This window comes from Monodelphis domestica, chromosome 8 (genome assembly GCF_027887165.1).
Source record: "Monodelphis domestica isolate mMonDom1 chromosome 8, mMonDom1.pri, whole genome shotgun sequence".
NCBI classification, from domain to species: domain Eukaryota; kingdom Metazoa; phylum Chordata; class Mammalia; order Didelphimorphia; family Didelphidae; genus Monodelphis; species Monodelphis domestica.
The window spans coordinates 155195389-155213499 of NC_077234.1; the positions used below are offsets into that span (position 1 = coordinate 155195389).

General features: G+C 37.2%; 1 long non-coding RNA gene across 4 annotated transcripts in view; it reads left to right on the plus strand.

The window, feature by feature from the left end:
- The window catches only part of LOC103092334 (uncharacterized), a 51223-nt gene extending 35818 nt beyond the window's left edge, over positions 1-15405 (plus strand). For all 4 annotated transcript variants that reach the window (XR_008914133.1, XR_008914134.1, XR_008914135.1 and 1 more), the window contains 2 exons: positions 9941-10100; positions 14100-15405. This is a non-coding gene — a long non-coding RNA (uncharacterized LOC103092334). The remainder of the gene's footprint in view (positions 1-9940; positions 10101-14099) is intronic.
- Positions 15406-18111: the final 2706 nt, after the last annotated feature.

An 18111-nucleotide genomic window follows, 5' to 3' on the forward strand; every position in this document is an offset into this window, starting at 1 on the left:
CACATTGCTCCTCGCCATCCAAAACACGCCCAGACAGTTAACGTGAGTTGACCTAGAGATCCATCTTATTTGCAAACGTTTCTAGTCCTGCCTGGACGACAAGCTGTCTGCCAAGGGACTGAGCTCAACCGAGAAATGGAACCAGTTCAGAGATGCAGTGAAGGAAACATCAAAGGCAGCCCTAGGCCCCAAACAACGCAACCACCAGGACTGGTTCGACGAGAGCAACACTGCTATTGAAGACCTATTGAGCAAAAAGAACAAAGCCTTTATGGAGTGGCAAAATAACCCAAACTCTGCTCCCAAAAAGGACAGATTCAAGTCTCTCCAAGCCACGGCACAGTGTGAGATCAGGAAGATGCAAGGCCGATGGTAGGGGAAAAAAAGGCAGAAGAAATCCAGTGGTTTGCTGATATGAAAAACTACAAACAATTTTTCAGTGCCCTCAAGACCGTCTATGGGCCATTAAAACCCACCACTACTTCCTTGCTATCCTCTGACAGTGACACTCTCATAAAAGATAAAAAAGGCATCAGCAACAGGTGGAAAGAACACTTCAGTCAGCTTCTCAACCGACCATCTTCAGTCAACCAAAGAGCCCTTGACCAGATCCCCCAAAACTGTACCATTGAACAACTTGACAAGAAGTCCAAAAAGCCATTAAACAAATGAGTACAGGCAAGGCACTTGGTAAAGACGGGATCCCAACCGAGGTGTACAAGGTCTTCAATGGAAAGGCGCTCCAAGCATTCCACATAGTGCTGACCAGCATATGGGAAGAGGAAGGCATGCCCCCAGAACTTGGGGATGCCTCCATCGTAGTCCTATACAAGAACAAACGTGCACGAGCAGCCTGTGACAACTACAGAGGCATCTCACTACTCTTCACTGCCGGAAAGATCCTCGCTCATGTTATACTCAACAGACTCCTGTCATCTGTTTCAGAGCAGAACCTGCCTGAATCACAATGTGGCTTCCGACCAGATCACAGCACCATCGACATGGTCTTCACGGTGAGGCAAATGCAGGAAAAATGCTTTGAGCAGAACCCGAGTCTCTACATTGTCTTCATAGACCTGACAAAGGAGGTTGACACAGTGAACAGGGACGCATTGTGGGTGATTCTCAGTAAGCTCGGTTGCCCAGCAAAATTCGTCAAACTGATCCAGCTCTTTCATGTCGACATGACAGGGGAAGTCCTAACTGGTGGAGAGACTTTCGATTGCTTCAACATCTCCAATGGCGTGAAACAAGGCTGTGTCGTCGCTCCGGTACTATTCAACCTATCCTTCACCCAAGTATTGCGACATACTGTGATGGATCTAGACGTGGGCGTCTACATCAAATACCCACTGGATGGCTCTCAGTTTTCTTGGATAATTTCCTGTGGTATAATGTCCAGGCTTTTCCTTTTGTCATGGTCTTCTGGTAGACCAATGATTCTTAAGTTGTCTCTCTTGGAAAGATTTTCTAAATCTTCCATTTTGTGAATGAGACGCTTTATAGTTTCCTCAGTTTTTTCATTCTGTTGAGGAGAGATTTTGGAGCTTGAGGTTCCCTTCCTTCTGAAGACTTTTGATTAGGATTAAGTCCTGATGGGTTTGGCTTTATGTTCCCTGAGGTGCAAACGTCCTGGAAGGGGGTGCAATATTGAGGAGCTCTGCTGCTGCAACTAGGCTGCCTGCTCTGAGCTTCTCTAACTCCTTCCCCACTTGCTGTGTTTGACGCTTTCAACCTTGTACACCTTTGCCTACTAGGTACTCCCTCCAGACCCGTGCCTTTGCCCTCCGAGAGGTTACAGCTACTGCTGGAGGCTTAGTGCTCTAGTTGGCGGAAGGCTTCTGGGACCTTCCTTCTCCCTTCCCCTTAAACCTGAGTGTTCTCAGAATTTTGGCTTTTGGCGGGGGGGTGTACCTTTTTAATTGAGTCCAGCAGGAGGGTTCCTTGGCTCTGTCTTGTTAGGTTTGATTTTCAGTACCATAGGAGCATTTAGTTTGTAATTGGTAAGGAAGGTTTTCAGAGGTCTGAACTTTTGCTGCCTCTAAGCTTCTATCTTGACTCTGCCCCCAGAATATATTATTATTCTCACTTGTTGGCATGTTGAAGATATTCTTGCTGTTTCCCTTAGAGTGAACAAAGCATAGTTCTGAAAACTTTAATGTAACAAACATATTTTTAAAAAACCCCAGCTGAAGTGAGTCTAGATCCTGGCTGATGTTGATTTTGTTGTTCTTCATTGTAGGTAGGGTAGAAAGGCCATTGAATTTAAAAATATTAGACCTGAATTTGAATTTCAGCCCTTCCATTTAATGCCTATGTCAACCACTGACATTATAAAAACTATGAATGGAAGTAGTTTAGAAATGATAGTGGTTATGTGCAAAATAATGAAAATTAGGGATTAAATATTTCAAAGGCAAAAAGGAATGTATATAAGATGCAAAATGACTTTCAACATGCTATTTGTAAGCAAAGGCAGCTACGTATACAATAGAGAGAATACTGGTCCTAGAATAGATAGAATAGTCCTAGAATAGGGAAGACAAAATAAAATCTGGCCTCAGATGTTTACTAGCACCTTAATTTCCGTCCCTATAAAATAAAGTGGAGATAAAGCCACCCACCTACCAGGGTTTTGAGGTAAAATGAGATAATAAAATATTTTTCAAACTTAAAGTAATATGTAAATACTAGTTATATGTAATCAATTTTGATATAGTTTAAAAATCTAGCTAAAAACTTATCCTTAAAAAAGATGAAACCTAATTAAATATAATTAAATTTTATCATGCTTACATAATTGTAATATACTGTATAGTTTTTATATCTTTAAAATATTAATATGGAATTGACAGTGTTCATTTTTAAAAGGTTACTTTAATGTCTTTACATAAAGGAAGTTAGTGTGGAGGTGAAACTACCCATATGTTTTGATTCCACTCAACTCAAGTTATCAAATTAGCATCTTATCTGCATTCATCTTATTTTTCTATTATGATTAAGTTCTTTATAAGTATATTTGAAACATTTTATATTCAATAATATGGGTCTCGGACCTGCTCATGATGTATATCTCCCCTTGGTGAATTTCCACATTTCCCACTGTTATAAGGAAGAGATAAGTTTAGGGGCCAGAACATAGTGGTATGAAACCAGCAGAAGAAAGAGTCTTCTAATCTTGAAAGGAGGTTAAGCTGAAAAATCAGAGACTGTTGGTCTCTTGCTCTCTTTTTCTCTCTCTTTCTGTCTCGCACTATGTCTTGAAGATCTGAAGAAGCTGTCTCTGCTGTGTCAACATACTCACATTTCATCATTATCCTCTGTATCCTCTGTCCCTCTGATTGGACCCTATGACTTTGGGCCAGGGCCATGAGCTCCCAAGATCTCTATTTAAATAGAAGATTCAACAAAGTTTTTCTCCCAATTTCCTACTGGACATACTGCTTTTGGACTTTTCTTGACCTTTCCAGTGTTCCCATGCTGTCTCTTACCTTATCTTCTTGCTTCCCACACTTTTCAGCTCCTTTTGTATTTTCTTCCCCTCTTAGATTATAAATTCCTTAATAGCAGCAGCTGCCTTTGTTTTTATTTGTATCAATACTCACAACACAGTGCCTGGCACATAACAAGCATTTAAATACTCATTTTGTTCCTGGGAATTTCACAAAGAGAAGTTGCTATGTGAAGGTAAATGGACAGATCTTGGCAATAGATTGAACATTGCAGAAGACGATTGTGAACAAGTAAGGAGTCCAGGATGACAACTAGGTTCACATAAATCTAGGTAACTGGAAGGATAGCGGTGACTTTGATAGTAACAAGTACCATTGGAAATTGGAGAAGGGTCTAGTCGGAAAGATAAGAGTTTAATTTTGGACATAGTGAGTTTAAGGTATCAGTAGTGCAGTCTCTTCTAAGATGTTGAATGGTAAACTGGATATGGAAGACTGTTTGGGAGGTCAGCAGAGACTTTTAGTGAATAGATTTAGAACACTTGTGTAAAAACTGATAATGTAATTGGTTAAATAGAAATCAGAATGAGCACATGAGAATGGAGTTTAAACTTAAGAGCATTAGAAGAAAAACACTTCAACGCTTCAGGGGGTTCTTTAGAAGGGAACTGTTCCTAGAATGGGAAGGCTAAATAATGATTAACAGCGTAGAATATTTTTATTTTTAACATAAGAGAGCATAGAGCAAAATCGTATGCCTCTGCCGTTTGAGTCCTTGAAGAAAAGTTGGACATGTCTTATTAAATTATGGAAATAAGTGATTAAGGAAAAGGGATCATTGAAATTGTCGAATGTGTGATTTTGGAACGACCTATTTTTGACAAAAATACTAAGCTTTGTGGAAAAGGAAGGAATAGAATTTTGGAAATTGAAGAGATTTATTTTTATTACTGATGTATTACTTAGAATTTTCAGGTCTGTGTTTTCCTGGTTAAACACTTATCCCTTCCCCATCAGTTTCTACTGCTAGATATTAGATACCTTTAGGATTAGATCAAATAATTACATTTTCAAAGTTTTGATTCATATAAAATTATCAACCCTTATTTCATGAAATTAACAGGTGAGCAAACTGATTTTCCTTAATAAATTATTGTCAATCGTAAATCAGAATTACTGTACTTGAAATTATAGAAATTGAACCCCAAAATGTACACATTTGCTATAAGGTAAAATTTAGATACCTATCGATTTGACACATGTAACAGAAATTAGTCCATTCATATAAACATTTAAATGTAAGGTCAAGCCACATTTTTTCATAACTTGGTAAGTACTTAAAAAACACTTGGCACTTTTCTGAATGGTTTAATTTAATTTTAATATTTCTATAGCCATTATTTATATCATGTTAGATGGCAATATGAATTTTTAAAGTTATTAGAATTTATCATCTTGACTTTTTTATTGCATAAATTTGACTCTTAAGGTTATAACCTAAAAATGTTCTACTATTTTAAGAACTAATTAACAGAAGTAGAACTTTCTTATAAAACAGATTTTAAGCAAATAATCTTTAGGACTTTATTTTAAAACTTTTAATTGTTAAAATTGAGTTATACATTTTAAACAATTGGTTACATTTAAATGAGTGATCTTCATATAAATAGAAGAATCTCAAAATTTGGGCCTAATATTGATAACTCGGGGGATGGGGGGGAATCACAGATATATTTGCCTGTTAAATAATGATGGAGATCATTATAGAACTACCCTGCCCGGTGGGTAATATGCTTATCCCCATTTTATAGGTAAAGAAGCTAAGGCAAACAGGTTAAGTGATTTACCCAAGGTCACACAGTTAATGTCTGAGGCTTCATTTAAACTCAGTTCTTCCTTAATCTAGGCTCAGGTCTCTCATATACTGCGCCACCTAACCTCAGATCATGATATTTTTGTTATAGAAAATAAAATGTCCTGGGAAAAACAATTACTTGAAATTGAAACATTTTACTACTCCCTGCTTCCCCTTCTGTTATTCTTGATATAGGGAATATGTTAATGTGGAGTACTGATACAATCAGTTAGAAATGGGCAAGAAAGGGAATTTTAGACTTATTTTTTTCTTCCAAAAGAAAAATGCCTTTGGCATTTTTCAATGATAGTAAAATATTCACTTACCAGTTAACATCTTGTTAGTTTCAAACCAAATCAAATCAACTGAATTTTCACCAACTTTAGGTGGCACTACTTAGTTTCCTAGAATTTACCCACCTCTTTTCCAAGAGAGAATAACCTGCTGAATCCTTTGGCTTGTTTCCGTCTATATTTTCCATCATTGCCAATAGGGATCTTTTATAATGCAAAACCAGAATTCTAGTCTGGACAGGATTTGTTGGGCATAAGGCATTCCTTGGTATACCTAAACAAGCTGTTTGTTTCACTAAGGATCGTTTTAAGTATCAGTAAACCATTGTAGTAACTATAAGCAAATGATATAAATATATAAATGCCTTTTGAGAAATCCATATCCAATATTTATTACTGATTTGGGTGCTTGGGATTCAGAGGAATGATAGCAACTAAATATTGTTGGAGTATTTTGGAACAATCAAAGTTACATAGGAAAAGTATTTGGTTTACTTTTCTGACTATGTAGACATAAGTAATTATTAAGAAATAGCAATGCCCTTTCTTGTCAATAGCCCAGGCCAAGTTGACTTCCAAATTTAATAAGCATTTATTGATATAATTTAGAATATTAGAAATGCAAAAAATAAAGCAATGTATAAAATATATTAAAATGTACGCTGAAGTGGTCAGATCAAATTTTGTTAAAATAAGTTTTGCTAAAAAAAATATCATTACTTCAATAGAATTGTGATCTCATGTATAATTATTTTGATGGTGTAGCTTAGAGGTGTCCAATGTTCTGCCCAAATCTGATTAAAATGTAATTGGGAAGTATTTAACAAAATGGAAAAAAATATGATAAAACATCAATATGCAGCTGCTAGCAACTTTTTGTGTGGTTTAGTGGCCCCATTTCTATTTGAATTTGGCACAATTGATATAGATCACAACTCATTCATGTCTTTTCCTTTCTTACGTTTTTCATGTCAGTGTGCTCTAGTCAGTCCTACTGAGATTATTTCCACTAATGATCCCTGTGAATTTGAAGGGTTTTTTTTTTCCCCTTGACCAGTACATACTCCTTTATCATCCTACTACATGGGTCCTATCCTTTTGATATTCTCTTCTCTCCCTTCTTTTCTGTCCCCTCTTCTTTCTCTCTTCTCTTCTAACCATCTCCTCTCTTCTCCTTCCCCTGTTCCCTGCCATTTTGCTCTCTGAAATCCGTTCCATTGTTGACAAACTGCCTCTCATGCTAAACCTATATCTTCTCTGCAGAAATTGCTTTCTGTATATTTTGTATTTAATATGTACATGTTATCTCCTGCCCCCAAATGGGGTTATATTGTTCAATCCTTCTTTACCTGATCCTAGGACAGTCCCTGGTACAAAAATGCTCAACCCCTACTTAAATGTGTGAATATATCTCTCCATATAAATGTATATATGTATTTAAATATTGGTTTTATATTTTTTTGTTATATTTTGAGTTCCAAGCTGTCTACCTCCCTTCCTTTCTCCCAGCCCCACACCAGAAAAGGCTAGCATTAGACACACACACACATATATATATATATATATATATATATATGTAAAGCCATACAATATGGGCTTCTGTACATCATTTTTTCCTTTGGAGATTGATAGCACCTTCCTAGATCCTTCAAACTTGATGTGAATGTTCATATTACTCAGAATAGCTTAATGATTCATAGTTACTCTTCAAACTACATTGTTGTTACTGTATATAACAGTATATCTATTATTGGTTGGGGTGCTAGGCATTCAGAGGTCCCATGGCAGAATGACAGCAGTTTAATGTCTCTTGGTTTTGCTCATTTTACTCTTAATTATTTAATGCAAGTTTTTCTATGTTTTTTTCAAAAGCAGCTCAAATGTATATTTGTCATAATGAATTTGTATGTTCACTAAAAATCTAACCCCTTCATGTCTCCCCATCCTGTGACTCATGTCCATGTCCTCATAAGTTTGCCAGTGTCAAGATGACATTTTAGAAGACTAACCAAATTTCTACTGATATAACAAGAATACCAAATGAAAAATTAGGCTGTCCTCCAGCAACCATTGCCTTTGTCTCATAAACAGTAGTAATAATATCTTTTATTGCTGTTCTTTAAAAAATTCCTTATTTTCAGACTGCTTTGTTCTCGGCGTATGGAATTCATTTTTGATTCTTCAAAAATTATGTTCCATATCTCATGAACATTTAGAAAAAATAGTATTAGAATGTTAGTACTAAAAAGATGGATATTTGTTTTCGGGAGAAGTCTGAAGGTATTAAAATTTTTTAGTTTCATGAAGTCAAAAAAAAAACTCCTGTCCTGTTTCTGACTGATTTTTCATTTGTACACACTGGCCTAGATATACATAGTTGAGTGGGGTGGTTGTGGGGGGTGAGGTTAGCAAACAACTCTATAGATTATCTATCCAAAGTACCTGGGGAAATAGATAGTATTCTTCCACTTTGTTTCCTAGGTGGATAGCCAGAACAAATTTTTGAGTACTTATTTCTCTTCAGGAATTTCTTTAATGTTCTTGGTAGTGTCCAACTAGTAGAAAATTATTCACAAATAGAAACATCTATAAGGAGCTCACAATTCATAAGGAAACTCTAAAACCTAAGATGGATCTCCTCCATCACAGTGGCAGATTCTTTTGATTAAGTATATGTCTCCGTATTTTATACCTCTCCTAATGTTTATTGTCATTGAACAAGGTTATTTTTGTTATATATTTTTTAAGAATCCTGGAGTGGTTTTTTTGGTATGAATTTGACACTTGATTGGAAGGCGTCTATTAAGGCACTTCTCTTCTACAGAATCTTAATTCTTTTTCATAAACAACAAATAATCACAGTTTTCTCTGTATCTTTTAGTCAATTGTATAATGGTGAAAATACTGTATTGTGGAATATTGCTTGAGGAAATGTACTTGTTTCTATAAATAGTCTTTCTGAAAATGTTCTTGATATACAAGTAGATAATTCTTAGAAAATATGTGAATAGATGGGAAAATAGATAGAAATGGTTGGATAATCCTGACTATCCAAGATTTTTTCACAGTTTGGTATCTTCCTTTCCTTCAGAAACATTCTGACCCAGTCCCATAGTACTCTTCCCAAATATTACCTCCAATATGGAATTCCTATGTATACTTGGTCCAATACAGATGCTTTTCTTTTTTTCTCTTTAGTGCTAATTCTGCAGTGGCTACAGAGGGCTTTTGTTGCCAGCTGCCTATCTTTTCATCTTAAGCCAATAATTGTCCCATTAATGTGGACCTATTCTTTGCCTCTTTGCATTTATTCTTTCCTGCCTCTGGTAGACTATCAGACATAGCTATACCTTATGCTCCCACCATAAAGCAATTTCTATTTAGCATTCATCTACACCAAGTTCACTTCTGATTTCAATATAACTGATACCTGAATTACTACAGATTTCTTTTGGCCAACTTCAGTTTCTTCTGGGTTAAACAGGTCAAGTGGGATGTTGGTCCTTATTGTCTGGCTTCTAACTCCTAGATTTCTGGTACTCAGTATTCTGACCTCTTGAAACTTCATTCCCTGAGCCATTTCTGCTAAGTTGGAATAATGTTTATAGAGCAGTACAGGGCAGGGGTGTGTTGGTAAAAGTTTAACATCCACATTTTTAATTCTAATATGTATTACTAATACTTTTTTTTTTAAGTCTAGAAATCCACAAAATATAAATCCAGCCCTGATTTGTAGTGACTGTCAATTCTTGAGGTATAGTTGATTACACTGAAATTTTAGCTGGCATCAGCACAACTCTGCTTGTCCCTGATTAATAAACCTGAAAAATGGACTTTACAGAACTGGTTATGTTAGGTGCAACTGATGTTGCTTCACTGCAAAAGTCAAGTGACCCTTCTAAAGCTATATCTATTAGCAGCACTTCTTGGAGAAAATGATCACAAATAGTATGAAAAACATCAAGCCTCTGGCTTGGGTTGCTAGAAGATAATTATATTGAAAACTGTTTAGACAATATATTGCCACGGTGAAGGTGAAAATCTCATAGCATTCTGGCAAAATATTTCATGTTCTGATATTTTAAGTATAAAATAATAATTTGTATATAGTATAACTATGATGTTTAAGCTTTTGTCAATATTTGTGTCCTTTTGTTAGGAAGGAAATAAATAGTTGTTTAATACCTGATTTATATTCTATGGTCAATTCCTTTATGCTGCTTCTTGAGATATCCTAGATAGAAACCAAACCTAAGCTTTAAATAAGTCTCCCTTAGGGCACTGACACTAAAATGTAAATAGACAAAGTGGTTTGACCTGCCTCTGTATTGCTTTTTCAGAGCTGAATTGGGGTCTGCTTATGTGAGAGAAACTAGGGGAACCTTTAGAGGGAGAAGTAAAATACCCAAAGCCTCTGATCTCAGCAGTAGGATGTATGCTACAAAAATATTCTTGGAAAATTAAATGGAAGAGCAGTCATTTTAATCTCGGGGAATCAAGGTAAGGCTTCTTGCAGATCTGAACTAGATTTTATTTTTTCATTCATTTATTAAGTAATCAATTTAGAACATTACTCCTTGGTTACAAGAATCATATATTTTGCTCCCTTGCCTCCCCCACCCTTCCCATAGCTGATGCGCAATTTCATTGGACATTACTTGTGTCCTTGACAAAAACCTATTTCCATGTTGTTGGTGTTTGCATTAGGATGTTCATTTAGAGTCTACATCCCCAATCATATCCCCTAAACCCATGTATTCAAGCAGTTGATTTTTATTCTATGTATCTACTTCCATGTAGATCCAATGTAGTTCAATGGGTATCATACTAAATAAGTAAATTAATTTGAGTAGGATGGTCATTTTTATTATGTAAGCTCATCCTACCCATGAGCAGTTGACGTTTTTCCAATTGTTTAGATCTAGTTTTAATTGTGTGGAGAGTGTTTTGTAGTTGTTTTCATATAGTTCCTGTGTGTGTCTGGGCAGATAGAGTCCTAAGTATTTTATATTGTTTAGGGTGATTTTAAATGGAATTTCTCTTTCTAATTCTCTTGCTGCTGAGATGTTTTGGAGATATATAGAAATGCTGATGACTTATGTGGTTTTATTTTGTATCCTGCAACTTTGCTAAAGTTGTGAATTATTTTCACTAGCTTTTTGGTTGATTCTCTGGGGTTCTTTAAGTAGACCATCATATCATCCACAAAGAGTGATAGCTTGGTCTCCTCAATACCTATTTTAATACCTTCAATTTCTTTTTCTTCTCTAATTGCTACTGCTAGTGTTTCTAGTAGTACAATGTTAAGTAATAGAGGTGATAATGGGCATCCTTGTTTCATTCCTGATCTTATTGGGAAGGCTTCTTGTTTATCCCCATTGCAGATGATGTTTGCTGATGGTTTTAGATATATTCCGTTTATTATTTTTAGGAAAGGCCTTTCTATTCCTATGCTTTCTAGTGTTTTCAATAGGAATGAGTGTTGTATTTTGTCAAAGACTTCTGCATCTATTGAAATAATCATGAGGTGTTTTTTTTTTGTCTGTTTGGTTGTTAATATGGTCATTTATGTGGATGATTTTCCTAATATTGAACCATGCTTGCATTCTTGGAATGAATCCTATCTGGTCATAGTGATTAACCCAGTGCTGTGGCATGGAAATGTCAGAACTTCTCTTTGGGAAGCTGTGAATGCATAAACACCTTGAGAACTACAAAACTGGTAGTCATAAATATGATCTTAGGACAAGTAAATCATTTCAGAATAATTTGGAATTCACAGAGTGATGGGTTTTTATATGGAATGAGAAGCAATAGATCTTCTATCTAGACTTCAGTACATTGGATAATTCAATACCATATGCTGTTTTCATTAGCTAGGAATGTGTACTGCCCTTCCTCCCACCCTGCTCCAATGCTATCAGTTGACTCCACAGCTGGTTGCAGAATAAAAAGTTATTATTAATTACATTATCAACTAAGTGTGGGCAATTGTTCTTGGTTTGATGTTATATACCATAATATATAAATTGGACAGTATACTTATTAAGTTCATAAGTAGCATCAAGCTGTGAAAGATTGATCGACATTTCTGTAACACGAAACTGGCCAATAAATGCCTAGTGACCATGTCCAGTATACTCTGCCTCACACCTCCAGATGTTTGGTCAGCTACCTTCTGGCCATGCATGAATGAGGTCACCTGTTCATTGTTTTGGAGCATTGTAAGTATCCTGTGACTCTTTCCCATATTGTCTTTGTGTGCTGAAGAGGGGCTTTTTGATTGATTGCTGACTCAATGTTCATTAAAGCCCCCCACTTCCCCCACCCCATTTAACCTCTTACTCTTTTTTTTTTTTTGGTTGTGTTTAAGCAAGGAGGATGAACTTTGGTGGGTTTCCAGATAAAGGAGAGATCTTAGTACGTCTCTCATGTAAATGCCTTCATAAAGCTGGTGAGCTTATGGCCTCAGAGGCAAGCCTATATCTGAATCACTTCCTATTTGTAACTTTTCTTTGGTTCAGGGACTTGCCTGTCCCATCTGGAAAAATCCAAGAAATAGGATCTGTACTGGAATTTGCTGCTGGCTGAGCACTGGTGAAGTATCAGGACAGCTTAGAAGGGAAACTTTCTGGCTCTAGTTCAGCAGTGAATTAACCCATTAGCTGAGACATGACTACTGTTGTAAAGCAAGGGAATGTGTACCAGGTATGCCATATTTGTAAATGAATTTGGTGTGGCAAAGGTTTAGTAGCAACTTCATGAAGTTTGGATTTTTTCTTTGGGTCTGAGGCAGTAGTAGAGGAAAGAACTGGATTCTTGCTTTATCTTTTCTGTATATATTATTTTTCTTGCTTAAGTGCTATTGGAGTTGCTAATCATTGGGTCAATATGAGGAAGGTCAGTAAGTTTAACAGAAATCTAGTATCCATGAAATGGAAAACTTAAGCAAAGGAGCATTTTTTATTTGCAACTCATGATTTTTATTCAATGTTGATAGTCACTTTACTGATAAAGATTGCAGATCCTTCATACCTTTGTCAATTGAGAATCTTCATAAGTTACTGTGGCTACTCCCTACTCCAAAAAAAAAAGAAAGAAATCTAGCGGGTCAGTCATTTGTTGATGAACCTTTTGAAGTTAATTAGGTTGGTCCTTGGGCAACAAACATATAATTAAGGAACATATTTATGTATACTCGAAGTGTATCTAGATTGGTAAAAATTTATGGTGCTGATTTACAAAGTACTTTCCTTGATGTGTCTCTGATACCCCTTCCTACCTTATAAGCACTTTCCATCTGTGTCTCTAGAAATAGCAATAAAATCAATACCATTGCTTTTAGAAAGGTTAGAAAGTGGTGGACCTTAGTGACTCCACTCAATATCCCTGTTACTTTCCAGAACATAATACCCACACCTGAATACCATCATTTCATTTCTTCTATTAGGGTAACAATAAGCTCTTGAATATGTATTTGAAATGCCTAGCATAGTGCTAAATACATAGTAGATTCACTCCTCTAATAGCCAAAAAGAATTCACTTAAAGCCATTATGGAGTTATTCTTTTGGCATCCTCTAGGGAAAAATGGAAATATGAATATATACGTGTGGCCTTTTGCAGTTGATTAATCTTGTTCAGTATCTAACTATTTATCTGTGTATAGAACTGTACAAAACCCTTATAATCTAGGAGAAGGCACCGAGGAGTTGGGTCATGCCAATGGAAACACAACCAATATGTCAGCAATAAAGACAACACCATGTCTTCCTTACTCCAAGGCTTAAACTCTATCCCCTATGACATATTTCCTTCCCGATAAGTGGATAAGGAAGTTGTAAAACAGTTCTGTTTGAGATCTGGAAAAAAAATATACTAACCTGGGGGTCAGTGGCTAGAGAATGTGTTTTGGACAAGACAGGATTTAAATTTCAGGAGATACATAGAAAACAGAAGGAGGCAGGTAGGGAATATCAGGTAGAGGTAATGGCTTGAACAAAGATACAAAGACATCAGAAATTCTTTGGGTTTGGGGGATAGAGAATTGTCTTCTCTGTAGTGAATGTGCAGAAATAGTAAGAAGAAAAATGTGCTAGGAGCATAGGATTCCTTCAAGAAGAGTTATAGCAGTTGGTAACACTAAGCTTTTGGACCCAGATAATATACAACAAAATGGGCAAAAAACAAAATTTGTCTTAAAAACACAGTATAAGTAGGTAGATCGGAGATGGTGGAGATTGAATATGTATATCTTGATCACCAACTGGGGAAAGAAAATAGGCTTTCCTGCATATGACCAGCATGGTATTTATATACGAGGTGGAAAATGGCTGAATGGCCTATATTTCCTTTGGACACACATGCTGGCACGCTGGTGGCTATTATGAATGTTATTGATCAGAACTAGGCTCTGTGAATGAGCCCTGCAATGGTATTGAGACAGGCTTTGCCTTTCCTATGTATGCAACTCAGACTTCATTTTCAAATTTCCACACAGCACCTAAGAGGAGCATGTCTTGGCTATTTGGGAGAAAGAGAATATTATTTCAAAATGGACATCTTACAAAATGGATGAAGAAGATTAAAGTTAGAGGAAGAAAAGCCAAGATGACAGATTTTGATCATTATAAAGTCATGGAGGCAAGGCAAATTAGAAGCGAAAGAGTTATCAAGTATGACATGAAGAAACTCTTTAAGAATCATCTACCCCAAAAGCAACTCCTACAGCAGGATCTACCCAGAAGATAGCAGCTGTCCCAAAAATCGTTGTCAAGATCTATACTGAGAAGACCCTGGCCATGAACCTCTTTTTCTATATATCTAAATATATCTAGCTTGGAAGGTACAATCCTGGAAGGCAGATATCTTCAAAGGCCAAAATTTCTCATCCTAAAATTACTCCCCCCAAATTTTTTTTTTAATTTTGTATTTTAGAGTAATAACAATCCCCCATGAAGAGGGTGTTGAAAAACACAGGACTCATTTAGGAATGCATAGCTGAGTTATGAGGTATATGAATCAATTGGCAAGAGAAATCCAAAACATCAAAGAAATCTAAATAAAAGAGAAAAGATAACTTCTGGAAGAAATATGGACTATCAAAGTCTTATCTATAAAAATTCTAAGTAAAAGAAAAATAAATTTATTACAGGTCCTTGAATCATGGCCCAATTAAAGTAATTTCTATTCTACAAGTCTGTAGGACAAAATGAAGCAATATTTTAATTACACCATTTGCAGCCAAGACTATAGGAAGTTGCCACACTATGAAAGACAGAATAGGGACTAGATTATAGGAGCCAGGTAGGAGCTGAATTTGAGTTACTTGATAGAATGTGGGATGAGAAAGACCTGCCTCCGACACTGTCAAAACAGCTGCAACCTTGAACCCGAAACAAGTTCAAGTCCTCTTGTCTTGGCTCAGAATTCCATCAATTCCATTGGGGGGATTGGTTGGTCTCTGACCTTGTGCTTGATTGGCAATATGCAGTTTTAATGGTTCTTTTTGTATTTTCTTGTCCTTGAATGAGACAGAATCATTAAGCAAAGTCCTGTAATTTAAAAAAAAAATAATTTCTGGGGAGGCAGAGTCAAGATGTCAGCTTAGAAGCAGCAGAAGTTCAGACCTCTGAAATCTCTTCCATACCAATCACAAGCTGAATGCTCCTAGGGGATTGAAATTCAAACTTAATAGGACGGAGGCGGGGAACCCTCCTTCTGAACTTAAATCAAAAGGTAAGCCCCCCCCAAAAGCTAGAATCCGAGAACACTCGGGTCTAAGAAGGCAGAAGGAAGGTCCCAGCCCCCCCCCCCCCCCCCCCCCCCCGACCCAGAGCGCTGAGTCCCCAGCAGCAGCGGGAACCTCTGGGCCGGCAAAGGTGCTGGTTTGGAGGGTCTACCTTGTGGGCAGTGGGGCACTGGGCTCAGATCATCCAGCGCAGGTGGCCGGGAGGCAGAGAGAAACCGGAGAGCCTGCAGCCCCTTGGCTGGGTTGTTCCATCTGGCTCCAGTCTCACTGGAGGTTTTTGCCTAGGGGCACATCCAGACCAACCCAATTGAACCTAATCCCATCAGGACTCCTCAGAGCTCATGGAGGCCAGGACCCCCCCCCCCCCACCCCCCAAGAGTGCAGGGCCTCCAGCAAGGACAGGACCTTGGGGCGGGCAAAGGCACTGAGGTACCTTGCCGACAGCAGAGAAACAGCTGGAAGAGAGCCTGGGTGGGTCCAGCCTTCCAGGAGTCTTCCACCTCAGAACACATACAGCCCAACCCAGTCGAACTTAATCCGATAAAAAGTCTCCAGAGGACAGGGAAACTAACTTTCCTCCCCTAGAGACTGTACCAAGAGATCTGATAAAGCGCCAAGACTGACTGCACCCCCCCCCCCCAAAAAAAAAGAGCAAGAGCAAAGACAAATACAGGGAGCAAAGAAGGGGTAAACTTGAGCAAACAACAGAAAAAGAAGAAATTACAATAAAACAACTTCTGTGCAGGCGATGAGCAAAGAGCGAACAAAACTGAGGGGGAGGGATCAGCAAAGGAAAAATCAGAAATCCCAGCGAATTGGATACAGACTTTGGAAGAACTCAAAGTGCAATTCAAAACACAAGAGTGTGAGATTTAAAATGGTTGAGGTCTTAAACTGTTGTGATTAAAATAATGGAAGATATAAATTGTGATAGATATAAGAGAGGGTGAGTAAATTTGACCGCAGAAATATGTTTCACTACAGTGTCTTGGGTTTAAAATCAAATATAAGGTGGTCGCCAGGGAAATAGTCCCAATTATTCAAATACCCAAGTCAATTGGGTTTATAGAGATTTTAATTAACAATACAATGAGTAATCAAAGAGAGAGTAAGAAAGGAATAAGTATGAAGGGCCTCAAGCCAATATGGCCTAGACCTGAGCCTTAAGAGAAATCAGTTTTTTATAACTCACCATAAGATCTGTCTAAGTAAGGATTTCTAATGACACCAGGCCAGCAGCATCTCAGCTGCTTTCACCAGCTCCCTCCTCCATCTGAATATTTCAGAATCAGTCTCCTCAGAATGAGTCTCTCCAATCTGAATGTTTCAGAATGACTTTTCAGCTATTCCCTGAGCTCTTATTTTTAAGGGCAAAATTTCCTCTGTCACCTCCCCTAAGTCCTTACATCTACCAATCACTGTAGATGTTTCTAAAGGACCGCCCATTCTTAGTCCACACCTAAGAAGGTGTGGATTTTTGAGTAATTCACACCAGGAAAGCTCTGAGTAAGTTTTCCAGTTCTTTGTTCCTTGTAAATTCACAAGTTGCTTGACCTTTATAGGTACTTAGCTTAAGAAAAGTATGGGTTTAAGTACTTTTCATTGTTCAGAAAAGAGTTTACAACTTTATCTTCCCCTAGGGCAGACCCAAGTAGGTAAAGTAGAATTCTCACATTCCTGCTTTAAGTCGAGTTCACTGCCCAAATGGGGAATGGTCTTAATCCAATCTTATAAAGTAGGGTCTGGGAAATTTTAAGGTTTACAAGAAACACTGAAGACAATTGGGAAAAGAACTTAAAAACTAAGATAAATTATCTGGAAACAGAAAATAGTATCTTGAAAGCCAAAATCAACCAGCTGGAAAATGAGGCAAAGGAGATGAAAGATGAGGTAGAGAGGAAGAAAGATGACCTCCAAAGAAAATCAGACCAAAAAACAGAGGATTTAGAAAATCGTTAGAGGAGAGACAATTTAAGATTCATTGGTCTACCAGGACCATGACAAAAGAAAAAGCCTGGACACAATACTATAGGAAATTATTCAAGAAAACTGCCCCAATATTCTAGAACAAGAGAGAAAAGTGGAGATTGAAAGAATTCACAGATCACCTCCTATACTTAATCCCCAACTGACAACACCCAGGAATGTTATAGCCAAATGCAAGAACTATCAGACCAAAGAAAAGATATTAAAAGCTTCTAAGAAGTCATTCCTATACCATAGAATCACAGTGAGGATTAACGCGGGATCTGGCTGCATCCACACTGAAGGACCGAAAGGTATGGAATATGATATTCCGGAAAGCAAGCGAACTAGGTCTACAACCAAGAATCGACTACCCACCAAAACTGACTATATTCTTACAGGGGAAAGTATGGTCATTCAATACAATAGAAGAATTTCAAGAATTGGTAAAGAAAAGACCACACCTGTACAGAAAATTTGATGTCCAAGCACAGAACTCTAGAATCATCAAAAGGTAATTTAAAAACAGGGAAAAAAGAGAAAGAAAACAACCCCCCCACCCCCCTCCCAAAAAAACCCAATTTTTTAATGAGACTCAAGTTAAAATGATATGTATCCCTATAGCTCTTAAAAACTGCTGTTATTAACTGGGCAGCAAAAAGAAGTACACTTATAGGGAAGAGAGTGACTAGCTGTATAGGATGAAAGGACAAGACATAAATAGGTGTATACATATATGCATGCATTAATATATACACAAGTGTATGCATATATATATAACTAGATCTTAAAATAG